Consider the following 12925-nt stretch of genomic DNA (forward strand, 5'->3'; position numbering starts at 1 on the left):
GAATGACAGAGCCTCTTGCTGATATTGTGAGTGAATGACAGAGCCTCTTGCTGATACTGTGAGTGAATGACAGAGCCACTTGCTGATACTGTGAGTGAAAGACAGAGCCTCTTGCCGACATTGTGAGTGAATGACAGAGCCTCTTCCTGATACTGTGAGTGAATGACAGAGCCACTTGCTGATACTGTGAGTGAAAGACAGAGCCTCTTGCCGACATTGTGAGTGAATGACAGAGCCTCTTGCTGATACTGTGAGTGAATAACAGAGACTCTTTCCGATACTGTGAGTGAATGACAGTGCCTCTTGCCGATACTGTGAGTGAATGACAGAGCCTCTTGCTGATACTGTGAGTGAATGACAGAGCCTCTTGCTGATACTGTGAGTGAATGACAGAGCCTCTTGCGGATACTGTGATTGAATTACAGAGCCTCTTGCTGATACTGTGAGTGAATGACAGAGCCTCTTGCTGATACTGTGAATGAATGACAGTGCCTCTTGCTGATACTGTGAGTGAATGAAAGAGCCTCTTGCTGATACTGTGAGTGAATGACAGAGCCTCTTGCTGATACTGTGAGTGAATGACAGAGTCTCTTGCTGAAGTTGTGAGTGAATGACAGAGCCTCTTCCTGATTCTGTGAGTGAATGACAGAGCCTCTTGCTGATACTGTGAGTGAATGAAAGAGCCTCTTGCTGATATTGTGAGTGAATGACAGAGCCTCTTCCTGATTCTGTGATTGATTGAGAGAGCCTCTTGCTGATATTGTGAGTGAATGACAGAGCCTCTTGCAGATACTGTGAGTGAATGACAGAGCCTCTTGCTGATACTGTGATTGAATGACAGAGCATCTTCCTGATACTGTGATTGAATGACAGAGCCTCTTCCTGATACTGTGGGTGAATGACAGAGCCTCTTGTTGATACTGTGAGTGAATGACAGAGCCTCTTGCTGATACTGTGCGTGAATGACAGAGCCTCTTGATGATACTGTGAGTGAATGACAGAGCCTCTTGCTGATACTGTGAGTGAATGACAGAGCCTCTTGCTGATACTGTGAGTGAATGACAGAGCCTCTTGCTGATACTGTAAGTGAATGACAGAGCCTCTTGCTGATACTGTAAGTGAATGACAGAGCCTCATCCTGATACTGTGAGTGAATGACAGAGCCTCTTGCTGATATTGTGAGTGAATGACAGAGCCTCTTGCTGATATTGTGAGTGAATGACAGAGCCTCTTGCTGATATTGTGAGTGAATGACAGAGCCTCTTGCTGATACTGTGAGTGAATGACAGAGCCTCTTGCTGATACTCTGAGTGATTAACTGTGAGCCTCTTGCTGATATTGTGAGTGAATGACAGAGCCTCTTCCTGATACTGTGAGTGAATAACAGAGCCTCTTGCTGATACTGTGAGTGAATGAATGAGCCTCTTGCCGATACTGTGATTGAATGACTGAGCCTCTTGCTGATACTGTGAGTGAATGACAGAGCCTCTTGCTGATACTTTGAGTGAATGACAGCACCTCTTGCTGATACTGTGAGTGAATGACAGAGCTTCTTGCTGATACTGTGAGTGAATGACAGAGCCTCTTGCTGATACTGTGAGTGAATGACAGAGCCTCTTGCTGATACTGTGAGTGAATGACAGAGCATCTTGCTGATACTGTGAGTGAATGAATGAGCCTCTTGCTGATACTGTGATTGAATGACAGAGCCTCTTGCTGATACTTTGAGTGAATGACAGCACCTCTTGCTGATACTGTGAGTGAATGACAGAGCTTCTTGATGATACTGTGAGTGAATGACAGAGCCTCTTGCTGATACTGTGAGTGAATGACAGAGCCTCTTGCTGATACTGTGAGTGAATGAATGAGCCTCTTGCTGATACTGTGATTGAATGACAGAGATTCTTGCTGATACTGTGAGTGAATGACAGAGCCTCTTGCTGATACTGTGAGTGATTGACAGAGCCTCTTGCTGATACTGTGAGTGAATGACAGAGCCTCTTGCTGATACTTTGATTGAATGACAGAGCCTCTTGCTGATACTGTGAGTGAATGACAGAGCCTCTTGCTGATTCTGTGAGTGAATGACAGAGCCTCTTGCTGATATTGTGAGTGAATGACAGAGCCTCTTGCTGATACTGTGAGTGAATGACAGAGCCTCTTGCCGATACTCTGAGTGAATGACAGAGCCTCTTGCTGATACTGTGATTGAATGACAGCCTCTTGCTGATACTCTGAGTGAATGACAGAACCTCTTGCTGATACTGTGAGTGAATGACAGAGTCTCTTCCTGACGTTGTGAGTGAATGACAGAGCCTCTTGCTGATACTGTGAGTGAATGACAGAGCCTCTTGCTGGTATTGTGAGTGAATGACAGAGCCTCTTCCTGATTCTGTGAGTGAATGACAAAGCCTCTTGCTGATACTGTGAGTGAATGACAGAGCCTCTTGCTGAGATTGTGAGTGAATGACAGAGCCTCCTGCTGATACTGTGAGTGAATGTCAGAGCCTCTTGCTGATATTGTCAGTGAATGACAGAGCCTGTGAGTGAACGACAGAGCCTCTTGCTGATACTGTGAGTGAATGACAGAGCCTCTTGCTGATACTGTGAGTGAATGACAGAGCCTCTTCCTGATTCTGTGATTGATTGACAGAGCCTCTTGCAGATGTTGTGAGTGAATGACAGAGCCTCTTCCTGATTCTGTGATTGATTGGCAGAGCCTCTTGCTGATACTGTGAGTGAATGACAGAGCCTCTTGCAGATACTGTGAGTCAATGACAGAGCCTCTTGTTGATATTGTGAATGAATGACAGAACCTCTTGCTGATACTGTGATTGAATGACAGAGCCTCTTCCTGATACTGTGATTGAATGACAGAGCCTCTTCCTGATACTGTGAGTGAATGACTGAGCCTCTTGCTGATACGGTGAGTGAATGACAGAGCGTCTCGCTGATACTGTGCGTGAATGACAGAGCCTCTCGCTGATACTGTGAGTGAATGACAGAGCCTCTTGCTGATACTCTGAGTGAATGTCAGAGCCTCTTGCTGATACTGTGAGTGAATGACAGAGCCTCTTGCTGATACTGTGAGTGAATGACAGAGCCTCTAGCTGATACTGTGAGTGAATGACAGAGCATCTTGCTGATACTTTGATTTAATGACAGAGCCTCTTGCTGATACTGTGATTGAATGACAGAGCCTCTTGCTGATACTGTGAGTGAATGACAGAGCCTATTGCTGATACTGTGAGTGAATGACAGAGCCTCTTCCTGATATTGTGAGTGAATGACAGAGCCTCTTGCCGACATTGTGAGTGAATGACAGAGCCTCTTGCTGATTCTGTGATTGAATGACAGAGCCTCTCGCTGATACATTTAGTACATGACAGAGCCTCTTGCTGATACTGTGAGTGCATGACAGAGCCTCTTGCTGATACTGTGAGTGAATGACAGAGCCTCTTGCTTATACTGTGAGTGAATGACAGAGCCTCTTGCTGATACTGTGAGTGAATGACAGAGCCACTTGCTGATACTGTGAGTGAATGACAGAGCCTCTTGCTGATACTGTGAGTGAATGACAGAGCCTCTTGCTGATACTGTGATTGAATGACAGAGTCTCTTGCTGATATTGTGATTGAATGACAGAGGCTCTTTCTGATACTGTGATTGAATGACAGAGCCTCTTGCTGATACTGTGAGTGAATGACAGAGCCTCTTGCTGATACTGTGAGTGAATGACAGAGCCTCTTGCTGATATTGTGATTGAATGACAGAGCCTCTTGCTGATACTGTGAGTGAATGACAGAGCCTCTTGCTGATACTGTGATTGAATGACAGAGCCTCTTGCTGATATTGTGATTGAATGACAGAGCCTCTTGCTGATATTGTGATTGAATGACAGAGCCTCTTGCTGATATTGTGAGTGAATGATAGAGCCTCTTGCTGATACTGTGAGTGAATGACAGAGCCTCTTGCTGATATTGTGAGTAAATGATAGAGCCTCTTGTCGACATTGTGAGTGAATGACAGAGCCTCTTGCTGATTCTGTGATTGAATGACAGAGTCTCTTGCTGATACTGTGAGTGAATGACAGAGCCTCTTTCTGATACTGTGAGTGAATGATAGAGCCTCTTGCCGATACTGTGAGTGGATGACAGAGCCTCTTGCCGATACTGTGAGTGAATGACAGAGCCTCTTGCCGACATTTTGAGTGAATGACAGACCCTCTTGCTGACACTGTGAGTGAAAGACAGAGCCTCTTGCCGACATTGTGAGTGAATGACAGAACCTCTTGCTGATACTGTGAGTGAATAACAGAGACTCTTACCGATACTGTGATTGAATGACAAAGCCTCTTGCTGATACTGTGAGTGAATGACAGAGCCTCTTGCTGATACTGTGAGTGAATGACAGTGCCTCTTGCTGATACTGTGAGTGAATGAAAGAGCCTCTTGCTGATACTGTGAGTGAATGACAGAGCCTCTTGCTGATACTGTGAGTGAATGACAGAGTCTCTTGCTGACGTTGTGAGTGAATGACAGAGCCTCTTCCTGATTCTGTGAGTGAATGACAGAGCCTCTTGCTGATACTGAGAGTGAATGACAGAGCCTCTTGCTGATATTGTGAGTGAATGACAGAGCCTCTTCCTGATTCTGTGATTGATTGACAGAGCCTCTTGCTGATATTGTGAGTGAATGACAGAGCCTCTTGCAGATACTGTGATTGATTGACAGAGCCTCTTGCTGATACTGTGAGTGAATGACAGAGCCTCTTGCTGATATTGTGAGTGAATGACAGAGCCTCTTGCTGATACTCTGAGTGATTAACTGTGAGCCTCTTGCTGATATTGTGAGTGAATGACAGAGCCTCTTCCTGATACTGTGAGTGAATGACAGAGCCTCTTGCTGATACTGTGAGTGAATGAATGAGCCTCTTGCTGATACTGTGATTGAATGACTGAGCCTCTTGCTGATACTGTGAGTGAATGACAGAGCCTCTTGCTGATACTTTGAGTGAATGACAGCACCTCTTGCTGATACTGTGAGTGAATGACAGAGCTTCTTGCTGATACTGTGAGTGAATGACAGAGCCTCTTGCTGATACTGTGAGTGAATGACAGAGCCTCTTGCTGATACTGTGAGTGAATGACAGAGCATCTTGCTGATACTGTGAGTGAATGAATGAGCCTCTTGCTGATACTGTGATTGAATGACAGAGCCTCTTGCTGATACTTTGAGTGAATGACAGCACCTCTTGCTGATACTGTGAGTGAATGACAGTGCTTCTTGATGATACTGTGAGTGAATGACAGAGCCTCTTGCTGATACTGTGAGTGATTGACAGAGCCTCTTGCTGATACTGTGAGTGAATGACAGAGCCTCTTGCTGATACTTTGATTGAATGACAGAGCCTCTTGCTGATACTGTGAGTGAATGACAGAGCCTCTTGCTGATTCTGTGAGTGAATGACAGAGCCTCTTGCTGATATTGTGAGTGAATGACAGAGCCTCTTGCTGATACTGTGAGTGAATGACAGAGCCTCTTGCCGATACTCTGAGTGAATGACAGAGCCTCTTGCCTATACTTTGATTGAATGACAGAGCCACTTGCTGATACTGTGAGTGAATGACAGAGCCTCTTGCTGATACTGTGATTGAATGACAGAACCTCTTGCTGATTCTGTGAGTGAATGACAGAGCCTCTTGCTGATATTGTGAGTGAATGACAGAGCCTCTTGCTGATACTGTGAGTGAATGACATAGCCTCTTGCCGATACTCTGAGTGAATGACAGAGCCTCTTGCCGATACTGTGAGTGAATGATAGAGCCTCTTGCCGATACTGTGAGTGAATGACAGAGCCTCTTGCCGATACTGTGAGTGAATGACTGAGCCTCTTGCTGATACTGTGAGTGAATGACAGAGCCTCTTGCTGATACTGTGAGTGAATGACAGAGCCTCTTGCTGATACTGTGAGTGAATGACAGAGCCTCTTGCTGATACTGTGAGTGAATGACAGAGCCTCTTTCTGATACTGTGAGTGAATGACAGAGCCTCTTGCTGATACTATGAGTGAATGATAGAGCCTCTTGATGATACTGTGAGAGAATGACAAAGCCTCTTGCTGATACTGTGAGTGAATGACAGAGCCTCTTGGTGATATTGTGAGTGAATGACAGAGCCTCTTGCTGATATTGTGATTGAATGAGAGAGCCTCTTGCTGATATTGTGATTGAATGACAGAGCCTCTTCCTGATTCTGTGATTGATTGACAGAGCCTCTTGCTGATACTGTGAGTGAATGACAGAGCCTCTTGCTGATATTGTGATTGAATGACAGAGCCTCTTGTTGATACTGTGAGTGAACGACAGAGCCTCTTGCAGATACTGTGAGTGAATGACAGAGCCTCTTGCTGATACTGTGAGTGAATGACAGAGCCTCTTCCTGATTCTGTGATTGATTGACAGAGCCTCTTCCTGATAAGGTGAGTGAATGACAGAGACTCTTGCAGATACTGTGAGTGAATGACAGAGCCTCTTCCTGATCATGTGATTGAATGAAAGAGCCTCTTGCTGATACTGTGAGTGAATGACAGAGCCTCTTGCTGATACAGTGAGTGAATGACAGAGCCTCTTGCTGATACTGTGAGTGAATGACAGAGCCTCTTGCTGATACTGTGAGTGAATGACAGAGCCTCTTGCTGATACTGTGAGTGAATGACAGAGCCTCTTGCTGATACTGCGAGTGAATGACAGAGCCTCTTCCTGATATTGTGAGTGAATGACAGAACCTCTTGCCGACATTGTGAGTGAATGACAGAGCCTCTTGCTGATTCTGTGATTGAATGACAGAGCCTCTTGCTGATACAGTTATTACATGACAGAGCCTCTTTCTGATACTGTGAGTACATGATAGAGCTGCTTGCTGATACTGTGTGTGCATGACGGAGCCTCTTGCAAACACTGTAAGTGCATTATAGAGCCTCTTGCTGATACAGTGAGTGAATGACAGAGCCTCTTGCTGATACTATGAGTGAATGACAGAGCCTCTTGCTGATATTGTGAGTGAATGACAGAGCCTCTTGCTGATATTGTGAGTGAATGACAGAGCCTGTTGCTGATACTGTGAGTGAATGAAAGAGCCTCTTGCTGATATTGTGAGTGAATGACAGAGCCTCTTGCTGATACTGTGAGTGAATGACAGAGCCTCTTGCTGATACTGTGAGTGAATGACAGAGCCTCTTGCTGATACTGTGAGTGAATGACAGAGTCTCTTGATTATACTGTGAGTGAATGACAGAGCCTTTTGCTTATACTGTGAGTGAATGACAGAGCCTCTTGCTGATACTGTGAGTGAATGACAGAGCCTCTTGCTGATATTGTGATTGAATGACAGAGCCTCTTGCTGATATTGTGATTGAATGACAGAGCCTCTTGCTGATACTGTGAGTGAATGACAGAGCCTTTTGCTTATACTGTGAGTGAATGACAGAGCCTCTTGCTGATACTGTGAGTGAATGACAGAGCCTCTTGCTGATACTGTGAGTGAATGACAGAGCCTCTTGCTGATACTGTGAGTGAATGAAAGAGCCTCTTGTCGACATTGTGAGTGAATGACAGAGCCTCTTGCTGATTCTGTGATTGAATGACAGAGCCTCTTGCTGATACTGTGAGTGAATGACAGAGCCTCTTTCTGATACTGTGAGTGAATGACAGAGCCTCTTGCCGATACTGTGAGTGAATGACAGAGCCTCTTGCCGACATTTTGAGTGAATGACAGAGCCTCTTGCTGATACTGTGTGTGAAAGACAGAGCCTCTTGCCGACATTGTGAGTGAATGACAGAGCCTCTTGCTGATACTGTGAGTGAATAAAAGAGACTCTTGCAGATACTGTGAGTGAATGACAGAGCCTCTTGCCGATACTGTGAGTGAATGACAGTGCCTCTTGCCGATACTGTGAGTGAATGACAGAGCCTCTTGCTGATACTGTGAGTGAATGACAGAGCCTCTTGCTGATACTGTGATTGAATGACAGCCTCTTGCTGATACTCTGAGTGAATGACAGAACCTCTTGCTGATACTGTGAGTGAATGACAGAGTCTCTTCCTGACGTTGTGAGTGAATGACAGAGCCTCTTGCTGATACTGTGAGTGAATGACAGAGCCTCTTGCTGGTATTGTGAGTGAATGACAGAGCCTCTTCCTGATTCTGTGAGTGAATGACAAAGCCTCTTGCTGATACTGTGAGTGAATGACAGAGCCTCTTGCTGAGATTGTGAGTGAATGACAGAGCCTCCTGCTGATACTCTGAGTGAATGTCAGAGCCTCTTGCTGATATTGTCAGTGAATGACAGAGCCTGTGAGTGAACGACAGAGCCTCTTGCTGATACTGTGAGTGAATGACAGAGCCTCTTGCTGATACTGTGAGTGAATGACAGAGCCTCTTCCTGATTCTGTGATTGATTGACAGAGCCTCTTGCAGATGTTGTGAGTGAATGACAGAGCCTCTTCCTGATTCTGTGATTGATTGGCAGAGCCTCTTGCTGATATTGTGAGTGAATGACAGGGCCTCTTGCAGATACTGTGAGTCAATGACAGAGCCTCTTGTTGATATTGTGAATGAATGACAGAACCTCTTGCTGATACTGTGATTGAATGACAGAGCCTCTTCCTGATACTGTGATTGAATGACAGAGCCTCTTCCTGATACTGTGAGTGAATGACTGAGCCTCTTGCTGATACGGTGAGTGAATGACAGAGCGTCTCGCTGATACTGTGCGTGAATGACAGAGCCTCTCGCTGATACTGTGAGTGAATGACAGAGCCTCTTGCTGATACTCTGAGTGAATGTCAGAGCCTCTTGCTGATACTGTGAGTGAATGGCAGAGCCTCTTGCTGATACTGTGAGTGAATGACAGGGCCTCTAGCTGATACTGTGAGTGAATGACAGAGCCTCTTGCTGATACTTTGATTTAATGACAGAGCCTCTTGCTGATACTGTGATTGAATGACAGAGCCTCTTGCTGATACTGTGAGTGAATGACAGAGCCTATTGCTGATACTGTGAGTGAATGACAGAGCATCTTGCAGATAATGTGAGTGAATGACAGAGCCTCTTCCTGATACTGTGAGAGAATGACAGAGTCTCTTGCTGATACTGTGAGTGAATGACCGAGCCTCTTGCTGATATTGTGAGTGAATGACAGAGCCTCTTGCTGATACTGTGAGTGAATGACAGAGCCTCTTGCTGATACTGTGAGTGAATGGCAGAGCCTCTTGCTGATACTGTGATTGAATGACAGAGCCTCTTGCTGATACTGTGAGTGAATGACAGAGCCTATTGCTGATACTGTGAGTGAATGACAGAGCATCTTGCAGATAATGTGAGTGAATGACAGAGCCTCTTCCTGATACTGTGAGAGAATGACAGAGTCTCTTGCTGATACTGTGAGTGAATGACCGAGCCTCTTGCTGATATTGTGAGTGAATGACAGAGCCTCTTGCTGATACTGTGAGTGAATGACAGAGCCTCTTGCTGATACTGTGAGTGAATGACAGAGCCTCTTCCTGATATTGTGAGTGAATGACAGAGCCTCTTGCCGACATTGTGAGTGAATGACAGAGCCTCTTGCTGATACAGTGAGTGAATGACAGACCCTCTTGCTGATACAGTGAGTGAATGACAGAGCCTCTTGCTGATACTGTGAGTGAATGACAGAGCCTCTTGCTGATACTGTGAGTGAATGATAGAGCCTCTTGCTGATACTGTGAGTGAATGATAGAGCATCTTGCTGATACAGTGAGTGAATGACAGAGCCTCTTACTGATACTGTGAGTGAATGACAGAGCCTCTTGCTGATACTGTGAGTGCATGACAGAGCCTCTTGCTATTACTGTGAGTGAATGACAGAGCCTCTTGCTTATACTGTGAGTGAATGACAGAGCCTCTTGCTGATACTGTGAGTGAATGACAGAGCCACTTGCTGATACTGTGAGTGAATGACAGAGCCTCTTGCTGATACTGTGAGTGAATGACAGAGTCTCTTGCTGATATTGTGATTGAATGACAGAGGCTCTTTCTGATACTGTGATTGAATGACAGAGCCTCTTGCTGATACTGTGAGTGAATGACAGAGCCTCTTGCTGATACTGTGAGTGAATGACAGAGCCTCTTGCTGATACTGTGATTGAATGACAGAGCCTCTTGCTGATACTGTGAGTGAATGACAGAGCCTCTTGCTGATACTGTGAGTGAATGACAGAGCCTCTTGCTGATATTGTGATTGAATGACAGAGCCTCTTGCTGATATTGTGAGTGAATGATAGAGCCTCTTGCTGATAGTGTGAGTGAATGACAGAGCCTCTTGCTGATATTGTGAGTAAATGATAGAGCCTCTTGTCGACATTGTGAGTGAATGACAGAGCCTCTTGCTGATTTTGTGATTGAATGACAGAGCCTCTTGCTGATACTGTGAGTGAATGACAGAGCCTCTTTCTGATACTGTGAGTGAATGATAGAGCCTCTTGCCGATACTGTGAGTGAATGACAGAGCCTTTTGCCGACATTTTGAGTGAATGACAGACCCTCTTGCTGACACTGTGAGTGAAAGACAGAGCCTCTTGCCGACATTGTGAGTGAATGACAGAACCTTTTGCTGATACTGTGAGTGAATAACAGAGACTCTTTCCGATACTGTGAGTGAATGACAGTGCCTCTTGCCGATACTGTGAGTGAATGACAGAGCCTCTTGCTGATACTGTGAGTGAATGACAGAGCCTCTTGCTGATACTGTGAGTGAATGACAGAGCCTCTTGCTGATACTGTGATTGAATGACAAAGCCTCTTGCTGATACTGTGAGTGAATGACAGAGCCTCTTGCTGATACTGTGAGTGAATGACAGAGCCTCTTGCTGATACTGTGAGTGAATGACAGAGTCTCTTGCTGACGTTGTGAGTGAATGACAGAGCCTCTTCCTGATTCTGTGAGTGAATGACAGAGCCTCTTGCTGATACTGAGAGTGAATGACAGAGCCTCTTGCTGATATTGTGAGTGAATGACAGAGCCTCTTCCTGATTCTGTGATTGATTGACAGAGCCTCTTGCTGATATTGTGAGTGAATGACAGAGCCTCTTGCAGATACTGTGATTGATTGACAGAGCCTCTTCCTGATACAGTGAGTGAATGACAGAGCCTCTTGCTGATACTGTGATTGAATGACAGAGCCTCTTCCTGATACTGTGAGTGAATGACAGAGCCTCTTGCTGATACTGTGAGTGAATGACAGAGCCTCTTGCTGATACTGTGCGTGAATGACAGAGCCTCTTGATGATACTGTGAGTGAATGACAGAGCCTCTTGCTGATATTGTGAGTGAATGACAGAGCCTCCTGCTGATATTGTGAGTGAATGACAGAGCCTCTTGCTGATACTGTACGTGAATGACAGAGCCTCTTGCTGATACTGTGAGTGAATGACAGAGCCACTTGCTGATACTGTGAGTGAAAGACAGAGCCTCTTGCCGACATTGTGAGTGAATGACAGAGCCTCTTCCTGATACTGTGAGTGAATGACAGAGCCACTTGCTGATACTGTGAGTGAAAGACAGAGCCTCTTGCCGACATTGTGAGTGAATGACAGAGCCTCTTGCTGATACTGTGAGTGAATAACAGAGACTCTTTCCGATACTGTGAGTGAATGACAGTGCCTCTTGCCGATACTGTGAGTGAATGACAGAGCCTCTTGCTGATACTGTGAGTGAATGACAGAGCCTCTTGCTGATACTGTGAGTGAATGACAGAGCCTCTTGCGGATACTGTGATTGAATTACAGAGCCTCTTGCTGATACTGTGAGTGAATGACAGTGCCTCTTGCTGATACTGTGAGTGAATGAAAGAGCCTCTTGCTGATACTGTGAGTGAATGACAGAGCCTCTTGCTGATACTGTTAGTGAATGACAGAGTCTCTTGCTGACGTTGTGAGTGAATGACAGAGCCTCTTCCTGATTCTGTGAGTGAATGACATAGCCTCTTGCTGATACTGTGAGTGAATGAAAGAGCCTCTTGCTGATATTGTGAGTGAATGACAGAGCCTCTTCCTGATTCTGTGATTGATTGACAGAGCCTCTTGCTGATATTGTGAGTGAATGACAGAGCCTCTTGTAGATACTGTGAGTGAATGACAGAGCCTCTTGCTGATACTGTGATTGAATGACAGAGCCTCTTCCTGATACTGTGATTGAATGACAGAGCCTCTTCCTGATACTGTGAGTGAATGACAGAGCCTCTTGCTGATACTGTGAGTGAATGACAGAGCCTCTTGCTGATACTGTGCGTGAATGACAGAGCCTCTTGATGATACTGTGAGTGAATGACAGAGCCTCTTGCTGATACTGTGAGTGAATGACAGAGCCTCTTGCTGATACTGTGAGTGAATGACAGAGCCTCTTGCTGATACTGTAAGTGAATGACAGAGCCTCTTGCTGATACTGTAAGTGAATGACAGAGCCTCATCCTGATACTGTGAGTGAATGACAGAGCCTCTTGCTGATATTGTGAGTGAATGACAGAGCCTCTTGCTGATATTGTGAGTGAATGACAGAGCCTCTTGCTGATATTGTGAGTGAATGACAGAGCCTCTTGCTGATATTGTGAGTGAATGACAGAGCCTCTTGCTGATATTGTGAGTGAATGACAGAGCCTCTTGCTGATACTGTGAGTGAATGACAGAGCCTCTTGCTGATACTCTGAGTGAATAACTGTGAGCCTCTTGCTGATATTGTGAGTGAATGACAGAGCCTCTTCCTGATACTGTGAGTGAATGACAGAGCCTCTTGCTGATACTGTGAGTGAATGAATGAGCCTCTTGCTGATACTGTGATTGAATGACTGAGCCTCTTGCTGATACTGTGAGTGAATGACAGAGCCTCTTGC

The sequence above is a fragment of the Narcine bancroftii genome, chromosome 7 (genome assembly GCF_036971445.1).
Source record: "Narcine bancroftii isolate sNarBan1 chromosome 7, sNarBan1.hap1, whole genome shotgun sequence".
NCBI classification, from domain to species: domain Eukaryota; kingdom Metazoa; phylum Chordata; class Chondrichthyes; order Torpediniformes; family Narcinidae; genus Narcine; species Narcine bancroftii.